This window comes from Miscanthus floridulus, chromosome 8 (genome assembly GCF_019320115.1).
Source record: "Miscanthus floridulus cultivar M001 chromosome 8, ASM1932011v1, whole genome shotgun sequence".
Taxonomy (NCBI): domain Eukaryota; kingdom Viridiplantae; phylum Streptophyta; class Magnoliopsida; order Poales; family Poaceae; genus Miscanthus; species Miscanthus floridulus.
The window spans coordinates 122,185,413-122,207,871 of NC_089587.1; the positions used below are offsets into that span (position 1 = coordinate 122,185,413).

General features: G+C 43.5%; 1 non-coding gene and 1 pseudogene across 1 annotated transcript; one reads left to right on the forward strand and one right to left on the reverse strand.

Annotated features, from left to right (window-relative positions):
• Positions 1 to 213: 213 nt before the first annotated feature.
• On the reverse strand, positions 214 to 19,182 carry LOC136469840 (protein SMAX1-LIKE 3-like; annotated as a pseudogene).
• A 2,209-nt stretch (positions 19,183 to 21,391) lies between these two features.
• On the forward strand, positions 21,392 to 21,499 carry LOC136478603 (small nucleolar RNA R71). Its single transcript, XR_010764326.1, has one exon. It is a non-coding gene; the product is annotated as a small nucleolar RNA R71 (small nucleolar RNA).
• Positions 21,500 to 22,459: the final 960 nt, after the last annotated feature.

A 22,459-nucleotide genomic window follows, 5' to 3' on the forward strand; every position in this document is an offset into this window, starting at 1 on the left:
AGAGCTTGTCATAGGCCTCCAGCTCCGACGCGGATGGAGTTGATTGAGCCTTGGTGAAACCCATACGCTGCATGATCAGCACCTCATCTCGCTTGGAAGCAGGTACTCGAGAAAGGGGCTAAGCCGCCAACCGCCTGTTCCGCCACGGCATCACTGGCTTAGCAGGAGACTACATTGGAGGCTCATGAATCAGTGGAGAGTCCCTCCTACGCGTCACTTCGTTGATAAAGCTATCGAGACGGTGTTTGGCAGAGTCGTCGTTGTCTTGAAGAAGAAAACGCCATCCACAGCAGTAAGGATCTCCACGGCATTATGCGAAGAACTCCCTTCCTCCCCTTCGACATCAATGGCGCAGGCATTCGAATCCAAGCTGAAACAATGTGGCACAACTTGTCGTCCTTTCTCTGCGCCAAAATCGTCTTCCACCTTGCCATCGACGACGTCACTCATGATCCTTTGCTTAACAGGCCGTGGGGAGGAAGCCCTAGGCGACCTCGACTCAAACACTACTTCACTACTGCACACTACGATGGAGTCCTCCAAGCTGACCACACCACCATAGCATCCCCTTGCCGCCGTTCCGCTCGCCATGGCATTCATGATGGCCGCTTCTAGTTTTGAGTCGTGCTCGACGCCATCGATCAGCACGACACGGTGAGGGTTCTCACGGATCGCCTCGTAGAACATCTGCATGCACTAGTAGAGAACAGACCTTTGATCCTCGGTCAAAATGGACTCTAGTCCCGGAATTTTTTGCCCCCGGGACTAGAAATACCTTTAGTCCCGGTTGGTGGATCCAACCGGGACTAAAGGCCCCTGCCCAACGGCTACTGCGCCAGACAGAGGTGGCAGGGACCTTTAGTCCCGGTTGGAGCCACCAACCGGGACTAAAGGTAGACTTCTACTCCCGGTTGGTGGCTCCAACCGGGAGTAAAGGTCTACTCCCGGGCCGTGGCTGCGCCCGGGGTTGGAAAGTTACCTTTAGTCCCGGTTGGATCTATCAACCGGGACTAAATGTTCTCCCTTTATAAATCGGCCGTCTCCTCCTTCCTCCCCGAGCCCGAGCTCAGCACATTTTGAAGCTCACTGCAGTAGTGTTCTTGCTTCCTCCCTCCCTCCATTGTTCCTCCATCCATTCTTCGATTCCTCCGTCGATTCTTCAATTGTAAAGGTTACCAATCTCATACTCTCATTTTTTACCATTTTCTTATGCCATTTTATTCACTATATATATTTATGGTTCTTTATTATGGTTTTTTTTCATTTGTAAGCAATTTGAGCTCAAAATCACTTTAAGCTTGCATATTTACATGAAAGAAGGTTAAAGTATATATAAATATAAAGTTAGAAAATAGTTAGAAAATTATAGCAAATCCTTACTAGTTGAACTTGCGGACCGTGTTCAGGTCGGCGAGGATGTTCTCTGCCGAGCGGTAACGGACGTCAAGGAGGAGCTTTGATTCTACGAGGGAGAGCGATAACGGTCGTGGAAGACCGTGTTCCCTTCCTCGTAGAATCGGAGCTCTTCCTTGACCAAGTACGGTGCCGTCCGGTGGAGAAATCCTCGCCAAGCTGATCACGTAAGCAAGGTCAACTAGTACAGATGGTTATTTATTCACATGTCCCGATATCGTCGTAGTAGTCTGTCAATCACCGTACCTAAACGTAGTATATATAAATAAAAACTTAGAAAATAGTTAGAAAATTATAGAAAATCCGTATTAGTTGAACTTGCGGACCGTGTTCAGCTCGGCAAGCATGTTCTCTGTCGAGCGGTAACGGACATCAAGGAGGAGCTTTGATTCTACGAGGGAGAGCGACAACGGTCGTGGGAGACCGTGTTCCCTTCCTCATAGAATCGGAGCTCTTCCTTGACCAAGTACGGTGCTGTCCGGTGGAGAAATGCTCGCCGAGATGATCACGTAAGCAAGGTCAACTAGTACGGATGGTTATTTATTCACACGTCCCGATATCGTCGTAGTAGTCTGTTATGTGTGTACATTCCCATTCTTCTGTTAATTTGCGGAAATATCATATGAATTACTTACCTGCCGCAGTAAAAGACGAGAACACAATGACCATTAAAAATATCATTGTTTAGAGATCTAGATAATTTTATAGTTTGTTAATTTTATTTGTTTATAAAAGAAGAAATTTATAGTGTATTAAAAAATGAGTATAGAGAGTAGATGGCAACTGCTTCCGGGTCCTCGGCCTCTCATGGGTTTCCAAAGCGACTTAGGCCGGGCCTTCCTCTCATTCCATGCGGCAAGTGTCGTGATGAGATGAAGATTGTGATGGAGTACCGAGTGAAGAAGGAGGGTCCCAACAAGGATCGTATCTTCTACAAGTGTCCGGATCGCAATGTGAGTTATTTTATCGTATTTAATGATTATGGTTAGTTTATACCTATTTTCATGATGGTTGTGATTAAAGTTCTAATTTTTTGTTTTAATTTCAGTGGGATGGCAGTGGACGATGTTCAGGCTTCTACTGGGAGGAAGAGTATGTTGAACTCGTGCAAAAATATCTTGCACAACAGGCAGATACGGCGGCTAATGAGGTAGTGATCCAGCCGAAGAAGCCCAAAGATGTTGCACAATCGGGGGATCTGTCTGTTTTAGTTGAGATTGGTCGCGAAATCCTTGTGCTCCTGAAATGTATTTTAGCTTTAGTTCTTTTAGTGGTAGTTGGGATTGTCTACATTGTAGCGATGCTTTCATAAATTTGTATCTTTTGTGGTGGCACGCATGTTGTATAAATAATTAATTATGATCTAGGTTTTAATATGATATTTATGTCATGTAATGCAGATGAGCCGTCATTGGATGTATAATGCTGATCGCCGCTCACAAGAGTTCATTGACGGCGTGCATTCTTTATTACGTGCAGCCGAGACAAACAAACGCGACGGTTTCATGTGCTGCCCATGTGCCATATGTAAGAATACGGTGGAATATCCTTGCTCAAGGACTCTTCATTCACACTTGTTCAAGTCGGGTTTCATGCCAAACTATATTTGTTGGACAAAGCACGGAGAAACCGGTGTTGTAATGGAAGAAGATGAAGAAGAACAATGGGACGACAATGATATTATTCCTGATGGTGCGTGCTTCAATGATACTGCAATGGGAGAAGCTGAAGAAGAGGTAGTCGCAGAAGATGAGCTGGCTGATGATCTTTGTCAGGTCATTCGTGATGCACAAAGAGAATGTGAAAGTGAAAAGGAGAAGATCAAGTTCGAGCGGATGCTAGAAGATCACAAGAAATTGTTGTACCCAACTTGTGATGCAGGGCAGAAAAAGTTGGGAACCACACTAGAATTGCTGCAATGGAAGGCAAAGAATGGTGTATCTGACAAGGGATTTGGAGAGTTACTAAAAATCCAAAAGAAGATGCTTCCGAAGTACAATGAATTGCCCGCCACTACCTACGAAGCAAAACAAGTTGTCTGTCCTATGGGGCTAGAAATAGAGAAGATACATGCATGTCCTAATGACTGCATCCTATACCGTGGCAAAGAGTACGAGAAATTGGATGCATGCCCGGTATGCCATGCGTCGCGGTATAAGATCAGGCGAGATGACCCTGGTGATGTTGAGGGCGAACGTCCACGTAAGAAAATCCCTGCCAAGGTTATGTGGTATGCTCCTATAATACCACGCTTGAAACGTCTGTTCAGAAACAAAGAACATGCAAAATTGTTACGATGGCACAAAGAAGACCGTAAGGTAGACAATATGTTGAGACACCCTGCTGATGGGTCCCAGTGGAGAGCAATCGACAGAGAATTCCCGGAGTTTGCAAATGACGCAAGAAACTTAAGGTTTGCTTTAAGTACAGATGGTATCAATCCTTTTGGAGAGCAGAACAGTAGTCATAGCACTTGGCCTGTTACTCTAAGTATCTACAACATTCCTCCTTGGTTATGCATGAAGCGGAAGTTCATTATGATGCCTGTGCTCATCCAAGGCCCGAAGCAACCTGGTAATGACATCGATGTGTACCTGAGACCACTTATTGATGAACTTCTCATTTTGTGGAATAAAGAAGGTGTACGTGTGTGGGATGAGTACAAACAGGAACACTTTGATCTGCGAGCATTGTTGTTCGTAACAATCAATGATTGGCCTGCTCTAAGTAATCTTTCAGGACAGTCAAACAAGGGATATAATGCATGCACACACTGCTTCGGTGATATTAGAGGTGTATTCTTGAAAAAATGTCGAAAGGTCGTGTACCTTGGCCATCGTCGATTTCTTCCTGCAAATCACCCCGTAAGAAAGAAAGGTAAGCATTTTAAAGGGAAATCAGACCACCTGACCAAGCCTCGCAACCGAACCGGTGAGGATGTACTCGATATGGTCAATGATGTGAAAGTCGTCTTTGGAAAAGGACATGGAAGCCAACCTATTCCGAAAGACGCTACCGGTCACGCACCCATGTGGAAGAAAAAGTCCATATTTTGGGACCTACCCTATTGGCAAGTCCTGGAGGTCCGTAGCTCGATCGACGTGATGCACCTGACGAAGAATCTTTGTGTGAACCTGCTAGGCTTTATGGGTGTGTATGGAAAGCCTAAGGACACATTTGAAGCACGACAGGACCTGCGTTGTTTGAGAGAAAGAGACAACCTACATCCAGAGAAGACAGATGATGGACGCCATTACATACGTCCTGCTAGCTACACTCTAAGCAAAGAGGAGAAGGAAATCATGTTTGAATGCTTAAACAACATCAAGGTACCATCTGGATTCTCCTCGAATATAAAGGGTATTATAAATGTGCCAGAGAAGAAATTCTGTAACTTAAAGTCCCATGACTGTCACGTTCTCATGACGCAATTACTTCCAGTTGCATTAAGAGGAATTCTACCTCCAAATGTACGTCTAGCCACCGTAAAGCTATGTGCATTCCTCAATGCAATTTCTCAGAAGGCAATTGATCCAACTGATCTAGCTAAACTACAGAATGATGTGGTTCAATGTCTCGTCAGCTTTGAGTTAGTGTTCCCTCCTTCCTTCTTTGATATTATGACACACCTCCTAGTTCACCTAGTCAAGGAGATTTTCACTCTCGGTCCTGTGTTCCTACACAACATGTTCCCCTTAGAGAGATTCATGGGAGTCCTAAAGAAATATGTTCACAACCGTGCTCGCCCAGAAGGAAGCATCGCCAAGGGCTATGGAACAGAAGAGGTCATTGAGTTCTGTGTTGACTTTATTCCCGACCTTGACTCGATTGGTGTTCCTGAATCGAGACATGAGGGGAGACTAAGCGGAAAGGGGACACTAGGGAGGAAAACATATATTGGTACGGATGATGATTATTTCAATAAAGCGCACTACACAGTTCTACAGAACTCCTCTTTGGTAGATCCGTATATTGAGACACACAAGGATCTCTTACGATCCGAGTTTCCTGGGAAGACTGAAGCTTGGATTACGCATAAGCACATGGAAACTTTCGGCGGTTGGTTGCGAAAAAAATGTCAAGGTGATGAGAGCATCCATGAGCAACTGTATTTATTGGCTATGCAACCATCATGGCATATCGTCACATACAAAGGGTACGAGATAAATGGGAACATATTCTACACAGTAGCCCAAGATAAAAGGAGTACCAACCAAAACAGTGGTGTCCGCATAGATGCCACAGACCCGAATGGGAATAAGCAGACATATTATGGACGCATAGATGAAATATGGGAACTAGAATATGCACCTACTTTGAAGATCCCATTGTTCAAGTGCCAATGGGTCAAGGTGACCGGAGGCGGAGTAACAGTAGACAACGAGTATGGAATGACAACAGTAGACCTTAGTAATATTGGGTACAAAGACGAACCATTCGTCCTTGCCAAGGATGTGAATCAGGTGTTCTATGTCAATGATATGTCTACCAAACCAAAAAGAGGGAAAAATGATAATGACTCAACCAAAGAGCCAAAGCGCCACATAGTTCTTTCAGGGAAAAGAGTCATCGTGGGAATTGAGGACAAGTCGGACATGTCAGAAGAATATGAAAAGGATGACCGAATTCCGCCCTTCAAAGTGAACAAAGACCCTAGCATCTTGGTAAATGATGAGGACACTCCATGGTTACGAAGCGATCATAACCAAGGGACATACATAAAGAAGAAGTTCACTGCTGTGCCCACTTGATGATATAGTGATTTAATATAGTGTGTGTTTGAGATATTATGTAATAATTGTGAATTCAGATGTTTATTATGTCATGTTTTAAATTAAATCAATGTTTGATTTGGTGGGATTTCTCTCTCAAAAAGGTAAATTATTAGGATACTGAGTGATGAAAAATTAAAATATTAACGTTAAAATGATATGAAAACAAATTTCCTGTCCAAAACCAATAATTTTAATAATTTTAATTAAACACTACATTTTTGCATTAACGAAATAATAAATATTAGTTACATTATGTTTTATAATTCTAACAAAAAATAAAAAAAGTTAGGTTATCGATTTTTCCTATGTGCAATAAACAAAAATAAAATTCATATTTTTAACAAAATAATTTTATGCCTTTTATTTAATTTACTATGTATTTAATAAAAACTATTGCATTTCTATTGTATGTAACAAGACTATTGCTTAAAACAGGCGGGAAACGAAACTGCAGGCCACCTTTACTCCCGGGTGGGAAGCCCACCCGGGAGTAAAGGTGGGCTGCAGTTTCGCGGCCCGCCAAAAAAAATCCTTTACTCCCGGTGCGTGTTACCAACCGGGAGTAAAGGTATACCTTTACTCCCGGTTGGTAACACGCACCGGGAGTAAAGGTACCTTTACTCCCGGTTGGTAACACGCACCGGGAGTAAAGGGTTTTTACTCCCGGTTGGTGGATGGCACCGGGAGTAATTCTCCTCTGCTATATAACCTCCAGCGCCTGGCAGATCGATCCGCTCGTCTTCTTCCTCGTCGAACACCGCCGCCCTCTTCTTCCTCGCGCCGCGTCTGTTCGCCTTCCGTGACACCGGCGTCGCCGTCTTCTTCCTCGTGCGGCCTCCACCGCGCGCGCCCGTGCCCCTCCTCCGCGCTTGCCCGTGGCCCTCCACCGCGCCCTCCTCCGCGCCCGACACGCCCTCCACCGCGCGTTGCCCCACCGCGCCGGCCCGAGGCCCTCCAGTAGGTACACTGCCGATATTTGGAACTCTAAATGATTTTAAATAAAAACATATCTTAAGGCAAGTTTTGAATATTTGGAACTCTAAATGACAAGTATAATTAAGGATCACCAATAAAATTACTTTAGAAATTAATTGGATCGATATAAATCCATGGCTTGTATAATAAACACGCTATATATTATTCGGAAACAACGCTACGAACCATCCGCTTGCTGTTAAGATATGTTTGTTAATAAACACGCTATATATTATTCGGAAACAACGCTACATTAATAGAAGAATTTTTTCTATCTTCATAGATCAATGTTTGTTAACGAAATTTTATCCAAATATATTCATGTAGGGTCTTTTTTTTTGAAGGATTTGTTGTAGGATATATAATGGTCAAATAGGAACTCAATTTTGATACCCAGTTTGTAAACTAAGCGTTTTTTAGTTTATCAAAAATATCACATGTTTCTTCATTTGTGAACTTTGAATATACAGATATAATATATTAATGTTGCTAAAGTAATATGAGCATTACATATTTTTTCCGGGAAGACTATCTTCAAACTTTATATCATAGCATCAGAGATCGCCTGTAAAAGAAGAAAATAAATTCTTATCATTTCGGAAATAGTAATGGTTATATGAGCAATAAGACACATATACTTACATTTCATAATGACTTATACTTATATTATTAACATAGAATTTTATCATATGATGAATGACTACATGGTTGATCACATGGTACATAGGATCACAACATCACGCACCGACACCGCCCCGGCCCGCCTCACGTCGTCGTCGTCGTCGTCAGCACGCCGGCCCGCCTCACGTCATCGTCGTCAGCACACCGGCCACCGCGCCGACACGTATATATACGTCATTTGTTTTATCAGACCTTGGGATCAGGTGGCTACCCGACTGCCATTAAGAAGTGGAACAAAATGGAAGCAGACCTTCTTGCCAAGGGTATCAGACCAGAATCACTCGAGTGGGGAGAACGTGCAAAGAATTGGTTTTTCGCTCATGGGGGAACACTAGACCAGGAGACAGGGAAGTGCGTTTATGGCGCAAGACTGCAAGAAGCAGCAGAAAGATTGTTTTATGCTCAGAGAGCTACTGCTAGTGGTGCGTTCAGGCCCAACAGAGAGAAGGATGAGCTGACATACGCCATCGGGACTATTGAACATGGTGGCCGAACTAGAGGCAAAGGAAGTGTCTCGTGGGAGCATGGATTCCCTCAGGACAGACCTTCCTACAGAAGTCGCCAGAGAAAGAAGGAAGAAGAGGCACACCGGCTCCAGAGGTTGGAGGAAGCGGTGCGTGAAGCACAGGAGCGGGAAAAAAACCTTGAAGCGAGAATGCAGGAGGAAATCAAAAGGCAAGTGCAAATAGCAGTGAGTGCAAGCAAGCAGGCATCAGAGCCAGGAATCAACATTAGCCAATCTGTTCAGTTGAAAAGCAGCTGCGCTTCCACGGAGATACCAAATCAAGGGGACACAGGACTGCGCTTCCCTGTGGATGACGTCACTGAACCTTGTACAACGTGTGAGCTACACATTCCGAAGGAGAATTCCACAATCAAGGTGGCTATCGGTCTTGTTAATCCTATCGACCGAACCAAGACACCAAGGATTCATGGGAATATAATCCAAGAAGGATATGCCACCATCTCGGTAGATAAAGCTGAAAAAGGTTTTAGTGATTTGCCTCTTGACATTCCTGGAGGTGATGGCGAGAAGACTCTAGGAGAAGCGGAGAAGACATTCATTCTATGGCGCAAGCGCTACATCATCATTCCAGGGATGTCGGCTCCACCTCCTCCTGAACTACCTCACCATAGGTATGTGCGGATGAAAACACTACATCATTAATTTGTATTGGCTTAAATAATTAACAATCTGCTCATAATAATATGTCATTCCTTTTTTTGTAGCAGATCCTCCCCCAATCTAAATCCAATTGTTCAATCGCCAGATCATCATAGTGCTCTGTACGATGACATTGTGTTGGAAGACGAGGCTGCATCCACACCCTCTCCAAGGAGGTCTCCAACGCCGCAGCCGCCACCTCCAAGGAGGTCTCCAACGCCGCTGCCAACACCTCCAAGGAGGTCTCCAACGCCGCTGCCAACACCTCCAAGGAGGTCTCCAACGCCTCCCCCGCCCCCACCTACCAAGAAGCCTAGCAAGAGGCCAGCCCCTCAAACGAAGAACCAGTCCCCGCCTGCAAAGAAAGCCACCGTGAAACCAAGGGTTATTCCCAAAATAATATCTGAAGAGAAGGAAGAAGGAACTGATGCATATAAAAAAGACATGTCTAGATTCTATGACAAACTTAAAATGAATCAAGAAGCAAGGAGAAACCCAGAGAAACCGTACTTCTTCGTAGCTCCGGATATTTTAAGAAAAAAGGTGATTTCTTACCAGCATCAACAGCGGGAATCTCGTAAGCCGTCCAAATCAACGTTATCAGACTATGACCGCACTCTCACCAAGTCAATTGAGGCGGCACAGAAAAAGAAGCGGGCAGGGAAAGGAGTTGCCCAACTCGGACAACAAGCGCACCAATCAATCCCCCCGCTAGTTGTTGGTAATGAATATGGTTCGAATTTAGGATTAATGCATCAGGCAAACATACCTCCGGATGTCGATTTGGATCACCTTGGTGAATTTCTTGATGAGACTGGTCTCGACCTTTACCAGATGTTTGGTGATGGAAACATTGAGAGTGCGGCGGAGGTTGATATTTGGAAGAAAAAATTTGTACTAGGCCAGAGTCTATACAACCCTCAAGCCTTATCTGATCTGGGGACGCAAATGTACCTGCTAAACAAGTGGTACATGCAGGCGTCTACCAGTGGAGACTTCTGCGTTGGTGTCAGAATTAGAGACGAACATTGGTTCCGTGGCGATGATGTTATGTATGTTGACTTTGCAGAATTTCATCAACTATGCCACCTGACCTCTCTGGACAAAGTTATCATTAGCTGCTATTGCCTGTAAGTAATAATTCTTTCGATCTATTATTAAACTCATCATATGTGTGTATATGCATATAAATTATCCTAACAAGTACTATATATATGCAGATTTACAATGACAGAGCTCAGAAAGGAAGGCTGCAATGAAATTGGTTTTGTTGATCCCCATATAGTATTCAAAGACCCAATTACTCCAATGACTAATTGGAAGTCTGAGTCAGAGAGTAACCTCATGAACTTCTTAGTGAACCAACGCCACAAGAAGGATATACTCTTTCCCTATAACTTCAAGTGAGTGTTAATCATGTCGATCATAGCCTTAATGGCTCATATGTTGATTCTAGTTAATTAATGAGTGTTATGCGTTATATCCTATAAACACATGCAGCAATCACTGGATATTGATGGACATCGATCTGGTGAAAAGTCACTTGATAATCTATGACTCGATGAGAAAACCACAACAAGACTACCAAGATATGATAGATATTATCCAGAGGTAATTTCGAGATCTCTAGCAACTATATATACACACAAACATGATGATTAACTATATCTGATGACGTGGCAAATTTTTTATTGGGCAGTGTTTGGAAAACCTTTATTGAGAAGCAACACATGGAAAAATGCAAAGCGCCACTGAATGTAATCCCATTGAAAGTAAGTCCCCTGAATCGCATCATCTTTATTAATTAAACATATAGCTTTCACCGGATCACCAGATTGGATGACAAATCTTTTTCTCGTAAAGTGGTGTCTGAGGCAGGAACAGGGGAACAACTACTGTGGTTACTATGTTTGCAAGTTTATCAAGGTGGTCTCCCAAAGAACTCCTACAGAGAGACTCAAAGTACGTTAAAAATACACTATATATTCATTTAATTATTATTATTGATTGTGTTACTATGTCTTTATATATATATATGTACATATATTAATTTATTTTCCTTTAATTCAAACCTGTAGACTCGATGGTTGGAGGAAAAGGTCATACGGCAAGACCAAATCAAAGCAATTCAAGAGTCTATAGCCGGATTTTTTAATGAGCAGGTCATCGATTCCAAGGACGAGTTCTACTTCGACCCAACACTGCCATTGAAGCCAAGCTAGAGGATGAGAAGAAACTTGTTATGTCACAACAACTATAATGCAATCTTTTGTAATATATGCACATGAAATAATATAATGTAAAATACACATATGCATGCATGCATGTAAATATATATATGATGCATGCATGCATATATATATATATATATATATATATATATATATATATATATATATATATATTTCTATGATTGAATTGTGTGATTTAATACGTTCATTGTGCTTGAACCGAAACATACTATATGCGCGTATAAATGTATAATTAGCAGCGTACAATACGACTTCGAAAACCTATTTTGAAAAGAAAACAAAAAAATGAAAAGAAAAGAAAAAAGAAAAAAACCTTTAGTCCCGGTTCGTATTACCAACCGGGACTAAAGGTGCCGGCCATCGTGGCATGTCAGGAGGCACCTTTAGTCCCGGTTGGTGTTACCCACCGGGACTAAAGGTCCTCCTTTAGTCCCGGTTCCTGACCCGGGACTAAAGGACCCCCCCTTTAGTCCCGGATGCTTGCTCCCGGGTGGGGAACCGGGACTAGAGGGGGTTCCCCACCGGGAGTAAAGCTCGGTTCTGTACTAGTGATGCAGCCGCCATGCTCGTTGCCCGGCGGCGACCTCTGCCTCTCTTGAGGCTGTAGTGACCGGCCGGTGCTGGAACCGGCGTGATCCGGGGTGAGCTTTGATGCTGCTGCGGCGATGCAGGTGAACTCGGCGTAGGAGCCAAAGACAAGTCTGGCGAGCTCCCGAGCCATCGCCATCTTGCCGTCGTTGTCACTCCCCTGGAAGAGGAACCACGTGGCCGAGGTCGGCCGTGTCGTCCTCGTCATCACGCCGGAGCGGCGCTGGAGCACGGCGCTGGCGATGCCCAGAGCTATATCTCTGTGGCACGGGATGCGCGTCTCGACTGTGCTGCACAGGATCTTGAGATTCTCCGTGGTGAGCTCGGTGAACTTTGGCCGGCGGCGAACCGTCGCGCCATCCAAATCCAGTAGGTTAGATTTAGACAGCGAGTTAGAGTATCCTGAATTAGGGTTTGCGAGCGACAGCTGATCGTATGACTCGGCCATTGGACCATCTTGCCGGCGGTTCAGCAACGGTTGCCGCTGGTCGTCCATGAGATCATGCCAGGGCTCACAGCCCTTTTTGGTGTCGTAACGGATGAAACCATAGTGGGAGCAAGAGGCCGGAGAGGAGAAGCTCAGTACGTGTGAGCTCCGATCCAGTGAGGACTGGACCTTGGCAACGGCGAATCCACGAGGGGATGCTCGCCGCCGTCGCCACGACCCTGCCGGCGCTGCCGCAGTGTGTAATGTCACTGAAAAGAACAAATCAAGAACACACACGTTGATGAATTATGACGACTAACCGGAAATAAATAAATAAAGTTGTACAGCTGATGAAAGATCAAGCTTGTCGTGTACCTGTCGCCGCCGTGGCTCAACGCGAGGCTGCCGTCCGGCACGACGATGGGGTGTAGGTGTAGTTCCAAGACGGTCTCCAGGGAAGGTTGGCCGGACCTGCAGCTCGTATAGTAGGACGCGTAGGCTCCGAACCCCAGCATCAGCCAACAGAACATGTCCTTGCCGCGCACGAGGCTACTCAACTCCACGACCGCGTGCTCGACGGGGCAGTAGTAGTCGAGACGACAATGCGCGCGGTGGTCACTTCTCTTCCACGACGCGGCGGTCCAGGCCTTGGCTGCGTACCCGAGGTCCTCGAGCACGAGCACCACGGTTTTGCCGGTGACGCAGCACTCGCGCACGAACGCGCATAGGTCGCCGGCGCTGGCCTCAACCTCCTCCCCCGGCACGCGCCATGCTACACCCACGGTTCAGTTACCCGTTATGATTTAGTGGTAGTTTTATGGTAATCCGACAGTTGATAATATTCATTTGACTGAGTTTCTTGACTAATATAATTGTAATTTTCAGGAACACTTGTGATTTAGTGGTAGTTTTATGAATTGCTGAATTTTCATCGTTGCATCTTAGGTAAATCTACTAAAGCTTAATTATTTCTAAAATTGATTGCTGCTTGTTTTGCTCTATTAAAGCTTCGTAGGCTTATTGCTATTTAAATTTTGTTCCTGAACTTAATTTATTCAGCTTGAATCTGAGAAGAACATGTCCATTAGAGCACTGCAACTCAATCGAAGACACACCACTGGATCAAGAAGTAATGCAGTTGTTTTAGACCAACTGGTATTTCTTGATTGCAGAACCATTTTGTTATTGACCTTTATTCTCAACATTGTTCCCATAGGAGAGGAGTGGAAGGAGGACTGGCCTAGGTCAGTTAGCAGGTGGAAGGTGTGTAAAGAAAAAACACAGCAACTCATCATCCCAGGTAGACACTCTTATAAAGGGAGCAAGAAGCTTGCGTCATTCAGGATTGAGGACCTAAACATAACAACTTAGGAACATCATTTGCAGATAGATATTTGATTATTTTTGTACCTCATTGATTGTGTTTGGTTACTAATATAATTATGTATGCCTGAAAGATTTAAATGGAAATGTTTGGATTGTGCTGTAACGTATGCTTTCATTGGTTCATTTCAAGATGGATTGTGCTGTTTTGATATTCATTACCAGCAAATTTCTCCATGTATGAGTTGGTTTTGGAGGCATTTTTAATAATAGCCTCAATCAATGTTTTAAAGCATGTACAGAATGCCTTTAAAAAGTATTATAGGCAGTTAGAAAATGCCTTTATATATTGATATTGAAAGGCGTTCAAAAAGTGCCACAAAAGACCTTTAGAGTCCAGCTTATAGCAAGCTTTATTAAGTATGCCTAAAAAGACCTTTGAAGGCATTTTGACCCCTTTTAAAGGCATTTTTAAATGCCTTGTATAAAGAGCCATGCTGTAGTGCGCTGGAATGATGCAGCCGAGAAGGGCACGAACTGGGCGTTCTTGAGGCGCTCGTGATGGCTCCGCAGCTCCCCCTTGCTCACTTTGTCCATCTCCGCCTTGGTCACCGCCTCCGCAGCAGCGACCCACGCACCGGTTCGTCCCACTTGCCATGTAGTCGAGCACGCGCTCGCCCTTGGCTTGGGACTCCTTGGGGCAATGTGTATTCGGGGAAGCGGTGCTACCGCTTGCCGTGTTTGACGAGATGGCCTTCTCGACGACGTTGGCCTGGACCTCATCAGCGCTCGAGAAGCTGGCCTACGACGTTGGCCTGGACCTCATCAGCGCTCGAGAAGCCAGCCTCGCGCATGACGTGGCTGACGGTGGGGTCGACGATGATTGAGGTGGCAACGTGCCGGCCCTCTGCGGCGGAGGCCGAACCACCCCGGCGGCGCCGGTTCGCCTGCGCGCGCTTGAATACGGCGGCGAGGGCGTTAGACAGCACCGGCGCCGCGGCGCGCGATGCCCCTCGTGGTCAGCGTGTAACTGAATATGGCTGGCCGGGCCAGCCCCCCACCGTCGCGAGGATGTTGAGCGCGACGTTGAAGCACAGTTCCAGCGCCTTGCACTGGAGCGGGTGGGAGCTCGCCCACGACCGGAGGCAGGCGGCGCCGAGGAGTCCCCCGACATCCGAGAGCACAGCGCTAGCGACATGCAGCGTCGTGACTTGCGCGTGTCCCCAGCGCAGCGCCAGGCTCACTGCCTGCACCGAGCAGCCGCTGCTACGCATCGATCTCTCCTTAGGACTGTAGCTCTGGCTGTAGCTCGATCTCCTGGAGCCACGCTGCGGTTGAGATACGTGTGCAGTTTTTTTTTACAACAACTTTTAATATATAACGTTAAAGCACAATACATCAGTGTGGGAAAAGAATTTCTAGATTATAGAGCAGAGTTAAGTAAAAGCTACTGCCGAATTGCTTCTATAGACATGTAGGTGATGCTTCCATCGGGGCGCGAGGCACGTCGGAGCCAAAAGGCCCACGAGAAGTGGCCACGATAGAAACATCAAGGGTCCTCGTTCTCGCACTCCGATAGCAAAGTCGGTGTTCCCCTCGACTGTCTGATCGGCCTGTGTCTTCGAGGATAAGTAGTCTCGAGCCATAGATAGGATGGGGGCTTCACCGGACTCAAGAAAATGGTTCCATAGCCACCAATGCCAAATTTGAGGACCTAGTTCAACGAAAATCCGAACACCAATAATTGCTTTACCACCTCCATGTCTGCAGAGAATCAGATAAGCAGGACAAAGAAAAACACAAACTCGCTCTGAAAGCGCCATCTGCCTGCTAACTATAAGTGAACCGAGAGCTAGTAGGCTTTGTTTAGTTTCTCCTCCTAAAGTTTAGTTCCTATCATATCGTATGTTTGGACACATGTATGGAGTATTAAATATAGACTAAAAATAACTTATTGCACAGATTGTGACTACTTTGCGAGACGAAATTTTTAGTCTAATTAGTCCATAATTGGACAATGTTGTGCTACAGTGAATCAACAGTAACATGTGCTAATGATGGATTAATTAGGCTTAATAAATTCGTCTTGCGGATTTCTGATGACTTATTAATTTATGTTTATTATTACTATCCGAACACTCCCATATGACACCTATATGTAACACCCGATGTGACATCTATAAACTTTAACCCCTGGATTTAAACACCACCTAAATTAAAAACGTGGCAGATATGTGTCTCCGTTTCTGAGTGGACAAGGGCACCAGCAACTCTTGCATGGCATCCACGATGCACAGGTGGGGCCCTTGTCACCAAGAGGGAGCCACGAAGGATAGCGATGACTTCTGTATGCACAACATGTTGCAGAGATGGCCCCCGCAGCACAGCGGCAGGGACCCACCCTTGAACACTGTCGGATCCGAAGAAAGTTAAGTCATACAATCAAATTAAGATATGTATGTGTATTGAATATGGTGAATATATTTGGTAGTTGACCTAATTCTACTATGCTCTTTGAAAACATATCTCTCTTTTCAAACTTGGAAATATTTGTAAGAAAATATGGGCTATCTTATTCATCTCTCTTTTTTCAGGCAGGCATCTAAGTACCCATTGTTTTGATAATTCGGACACTTGTCCATTTTTTTCTCAACTCTTCTTTTTTTTATGAATAACTTTTGCATAGCCACGTGCTTCTCTCTGCATAACAATTGTTGGAGAGATAGTAACAAGAACTTGGAGCATTTATTTAATGGAAACCTATGAAGAATATTTTTGGTGTTTTCTTCCAGTGTAGGAGAAAAACATTTTTGGATGAATCTAGATGAAAAGCATGTTTTTGCGTCTTCCCTCGGTTTAGGAGTAGTACATATGCGGGTGGTGTGTACGTGATCTTGATTTTAAGAGTATGACAAACCTCTCTAAGGCATCAACAAAGCTTGACTAAACTCAATACAAGACAAGTAGCATATAAGTGGAAGTTTTCCTAGCCTAAATATAAACATATTTGGCTCTGGTAGGAATTCATACTTTATCATACATGATCTCATCGTGTGGAATTTTTTATGTTTTCCAAAAGAAATCTCTAGAATTTAGTATCACTTGAAATAAGATAAATAGTAGCTTAGACCTTCTCATATCATATCTGTCAATTACCTAGACTTAGATCAAGCATATGCTACCCAGAGTTTCAAGTTTAAAGCAAATTCTCATGTTAAATCAATCTCATCCAAAACTCGGGAGAATTCAAGACTGAAAACTAGGTACTTAAAAGAAATTACATCAGAGCAACTATTCATCATTTCCATCATGTGAGATCATCTTCAAGTTTTATTTATTTATTGACTCTTAAAAACAAACTAACGCACACCTTAAGCAAACTATATACACACTTGTTTTATTTGGTTTTCATCATTTTTTAGATCATACCATAGTAATATATATATATATATAAGACAAAGGCATTTTTTATTTTATTTTCTTAGTTTACCATTTTTTAACTAATAAAAATTCGAAAATTAAATAAACTAAAGAAAATAATAAAATACTAGAAAGAAAACTTGTCTTAGGTAAATGGGGGCTCCTCCCCCAAGCTAGGAGTTGGTATGGTTCTTCATCGAGACGGGTGGTTAATGTGGAGATGGCTAACCAAGTAGTTCCAGTTGTTATTCTCCTGTTGCTGTTGTTGCTGGATCGCAACGAGGCGTTGTCCTGCTTCTTCTTACCACTAGGAATGTTGGTGAAGAGTGTTCCAGATCTCCTGCTGGTTCTCCTCGATGGTGGTGAGCCTGGTGTGGAAACTAGCGTACTCCATCTGCCGCTCATGGTAACCTGTGGGATGGTCGTGGTAGCCACGGGTAGAGAAGGACATGCGTCCTTCCTGGTGGCCACTAGAGACCTCCTCGTAAGACTGCTGCTGGTAATAGTCAAAATTGTTGTCCTACCATTGCCCACTTGGGCCCTGTTGCCAGGAACTCTCTGAATGATGCGGAGAAGGCTACTCCCACCCAGCATGCTCGGTTGATGCATACGGGAAGATCCCGGCTGGTCCCAACCTGCATGCTAAGGAAGGTGAATCTGGGAAGGTCCTGCTTGATCAAATTATGTGTAGCCGGTGAAGCTGGGAAGGCTACGAGTTGCGAGTGATCCTTGCAGAGGCACTCCTGCGAGGTGCTTGCTCTATTTTCTGCAAATCAAAGACAAATGAATCTACCACATACAGATCGAGGTTCCGGTCTAGTAACAGAAATTCATTTATGTAGTCTATATACATCATGACTATTTTCCCATCCCTGCCCTTTTTTAACATGTGTGCATGATTAAAATAGCCATAATCAATAATCCATCGTGGACTGTCAATGTATGTAATAGAAGCGTTTGCTAGTAAACCCAAATTTCTAGCTATGCGGGTGACCAAAGAAGTGCACCCAACATCTCCCTTTAGTCCAGGAATTTCTACCCATCGTGCCATCATGAATTTTACAGATGAGACCTTGTTTGTTTTAACCATGGCATATAATAACTTTAGTTCATCATTTCTAACTATGCGGAAGTTATTTCTAGGAAAAAGAGAAAAGTCTAGCCATTTGTGCATGAACCACAAAGTAGGGTGGTGAATGTCATTGGTGCGAGGGCGGTAGCAAACAATTTCTTTCGATATCTCCCTTCAAAACTTCGTCCTATCAAAATCTTGTATAGTTGAGTCTACATCAATTGTGCACTGAGTAGGAAATCCTAGAAGCTCACTAAAGTTCTTTCAGGGAAAAGAAAATTCTTTCCCAAAGAACCTAAATGAGACTTCTGAGTCGGTGGTGTATAAAGTGCATAAAAATTCAATAGTCAAAACCTTGCACCCTGACTCATCTATTTCCCATGTATCCTCCCATCATATGGCCTCGAAAATAAGTTCAAATTTAGAGTCCATACATGTGAACTGAAGTAGGGCTAGATCGAAGGCAGGCGTGAGGATGAAATCTCGTGGCTTCGGCTTCTTGTAGATGTTCGTCTCCCTATCATCCCGGAGCTTGAGCTGCTTTTCTTGTAGAAGAACGTTCCTCTCCACGGGGGCTGATCGGGACGGTGCTCCAATAGCGGGAGACAGAGGATCAACCTCCATGTCGGTGCTTGCTCAGGACGAAGAACTTCTTATTGAATGGAACGATATCGCCCGCTTGAGTTTGCTCGGGACGAAGATCTTGCTTAGTTTCCTGCAAAATAGACAAAAACAACACAACTCGTGGAACAGGATTAGAAAAATAAAAATGTTAGTGGTTAGCCGTTCCAAAAGTCAGTCGTCCAGAGGTTAGTTGTCCGAGATTGTCTAGTGAATATTCTAATCAAGATTCTGGCATGTCTTCCACCCTAATTCTTTTTAATTTCCTCTCTTGATTTGGACAACGCTACCACTCTTAAATTCTATTTTTCTTGTTTAAATTTCAGCAGCACCTCTTCCTCTCTTTCTCAAGATTTTAACACTACTTTCAAACTCAAACTTCCTCTCACTCTTTCTTTTTCCAACACTACTTCTACCAAAGGAAATTCAACTACGCATTTTTCTTCTGGATATTCGAACTCAAGAGCTAGGATTGTGTTGTGTGATGGCCGAGAGCAGCAAGTTTGGGGCTAGGATTTATAGCAGGGGAAACAGGAGGCTGGGCGGCCTAGTGGTGGGGCTGGCTAGCCCCACACAATGGCCAAGTGGCATCCTCTTTCTCCTTGTTGTTCTTTGCTTCATCCTTAAGCAAGTGATCAGCTCCGTCGGTGCTCGTTTTGGTGGTGAACTGACAGAATGGAGGTGACTGGGAATGGAGGTTGAGTGGAGACGGGGGTGATGGAAGTGATGGGTGGTGGTTGAGTGGGTCCCATGTGTCTCCCATATTTCTACAGTATATATGTATAATGATGCAATGCAAAAATATTTTATGATACTATGATATATAACAAGATGAATGATGGTATTTTTAAATTTTGACGCCTCCACAATAAATTTTTCTCACGGGTTTTTACGCCATAAAAATTATTTACATGGGGCTTAAATTTTTATAATGCCATGATGAGAATTTATACTTTTTGATGCAAATGTTGAAAAGCAAATATGCTAAGATAAAATGATTAATGCAATACGAAAAAGTAAATATGGATAACTACCGAGTTACCTCCCGGCGAGGGTTCAGGATTTTGAGTCCTCCAAACCGGACTTCTCCGTTTGGGTTTATTCTTCGGGTGCATCTATCGGTCCTGGAGATGGAGACCTTAATGGCTGCACTTGCTTTTCATGCCACTCTAAATTAGAGCATTGTTCCGGTCTTGGCTTGAAGGTGAATCGCTCTTCCTTTCTATTGATATGGAATTTGATTTCTCCAGCTCCGATATCAATATGAGCATTTGTAGTGCTCAGGAAGGGTCTCCCAAGAATGAGGGGTGTCTTCATGTCTTCCTGCATATCAAGTACTACAAAATCTACAGGAACGAAAAAGTTTCGTATTTTTACCAAAATATTTTTGGTGATTCCCATAGGATAGCAGACTGATTGGTCGACTAGTTGCAAACACATTAATGTTGCCGTGAGTGTTGAATAGTTGAGCTTGTCGAAGACCTTTTGGGCATGATACTGACACTTGCTCCAAGATTACATAACGCGTTCTCGAAGTTCTGGCTCCCGATTGAGCAATCGATAGTGGGACACCCTAGATCCTTCTTCTTGACAGGTGAAGTATTTAGGATGGCCGCACTACACTCCTCTGTTAACTTACTTACCTCAGTGGAAGACAGTGGTCTTTTGTTGTTGAGGATGTCTCTGAGATACTTCACGTAGGTAGGTACCTGTATGGCATCTAGCAATGGAATATTGATATATAGCTTTTGAATTACCTCTACGAACTTACCAAACTGCTCATCCATTTTGGTTTTCCGATTTCTACGTACAAACGGTAGGAGAGTCATGTCATGAAAATCTTGTTGTAATTCTTGCTCTTGTGGCCCAAATTCTTCAACTCCATCGGTTGTTTTCTCCTCTTCCTGCACTACTGCTGGTGTCTTGCCTGTCCTTGTTGGATATGGTGGATCACGAGTAGACTTGCCACCTCTTGTAGTTATGGTGTTTACCTTCTCAAGGTTAATGGCAAAAGGCAGAGCAGCAGCCAACTGGGCTAATTAGGATTCTATCTTTTTATTATAGCTAAGTTGGTCTTTTATAGCAGAAGAAAAACTATCCATTTTCGTATTTATGCTTTCTAAGACCTTATCATTAAAAGCAAACTTCTTAGAAATATTCTCATTAATCCTAGCTTGTTCTAAGATTAGGTCTCTCAAGGATGGTTGCTTAGGAGTATTATAGATATTACCTGGGTACTTACCTTGGTAAGTAGACCGTTGTTGTTGATTCCACCCTTGTCTCTATTGTTGTGGAACAGAGTTGTTGATGATGATGTTTGCATCCTCCTCATATTCAGGGAATTCAAACACCAAATATTCTCCACATATATTCTGAGCATTGAATGCATCTTGAATAGCCTGACGATCTTTCTTGTAATTGGCTCGCTGTTCAAGCTAATTCAACAGTACGTCCATCTTGGTTGATAGTGCACACACCTCTTCTGGTACTTCTTCACTCTTATTGCATAATTGAATGTTGCATGATGACCAGCCTTGATCAGAGGCTATCTTTTCCATAAGAGTTTCATCTTTTCCAATGGTGAGTGACATGAATGATCCTCCAATAGTGGCATCGAGTTGTTCATGAGCTTTTTGAGTTAATCCATGGTAGAAACTTTGCATGAGCAACCAATCTTCTATCTCATGATGAGGATAATTTGAAATGTATTCTTGAAAACATCCCCATGCTTCTAGAATGGTTTCTTCTTTTCTGCTGTTGGAAGTTTGAAATCTTTCCTCTTAAGGCATTGGTCTTGCCCACAGAGAAGAACTTTTCTAGAAAGGCCTTTGAACATCTTGCCCAAGTGTTGATATGATCTTTGTTGATGTAGAACCACTGCTTTGCTCTTCCCACTAGTGAGAATGGAAACAGGCGAAGTAGTATGATGTCTTGAGCAACATCCTTGATGATGACTGTGCTGCTAATCTCTAGAAAATTCTGAAGGTGAGCACTAGCATCTTCATGGCCTTTCCGCTAAATGGAGTAGCTTGCACCATGTTCATGAGGCTTGGCTTGAGCTCAAACTCGAGATTGTTGGTTTTGAGTGTTGGTCTAGTGCGGATGTTCTCAGTGCTTGGAGCAGAGAATTCACGTAGAGTCTTCTTAGCCATGACTTTAGGAACTGGTGTTGAGCTTCCTCTTGATTCGGTTGATTCTGATTGGAAATTGTTGGTGAATCACAACCAAGTCTGCAATACCCTGTATAAGATATGAACAAAGATAAACAAGGGTAAGCCTGCTAAAGCAGAGGTTATGATTTTATCAATAAGTATTTATTTGGTCAATTCTCTTTAGCCATGTGCCCCTCCCCGGCAATGGTGCTAGAAATGCTTGTTGGCATTTCTTAGCATCACTTGTTACTAGGTTGTCATACCTAGCATAATGCCAGAAATGAGTGGTTGGTAATTATTAATGACACTTGTAAACTTCATATATATATATATATATATATATATATATATATATATATATATATATATATATATATATATATATATATATATATATGCAAGCGCACAGATAATATACCATTGTAGTATTTCACCTGGGAGTATATCAGATATCGTTATTTATATTTTTACCACAGGGAGGAGCTTATGGAGTGGTGTTGGCATAGAGATATTGACAAATGTGTATACTTATGATAATAATCACTCTCATGCTATGGTAGGGGTAAGTCAAAGGGTAAATAAATAATAAGTATAA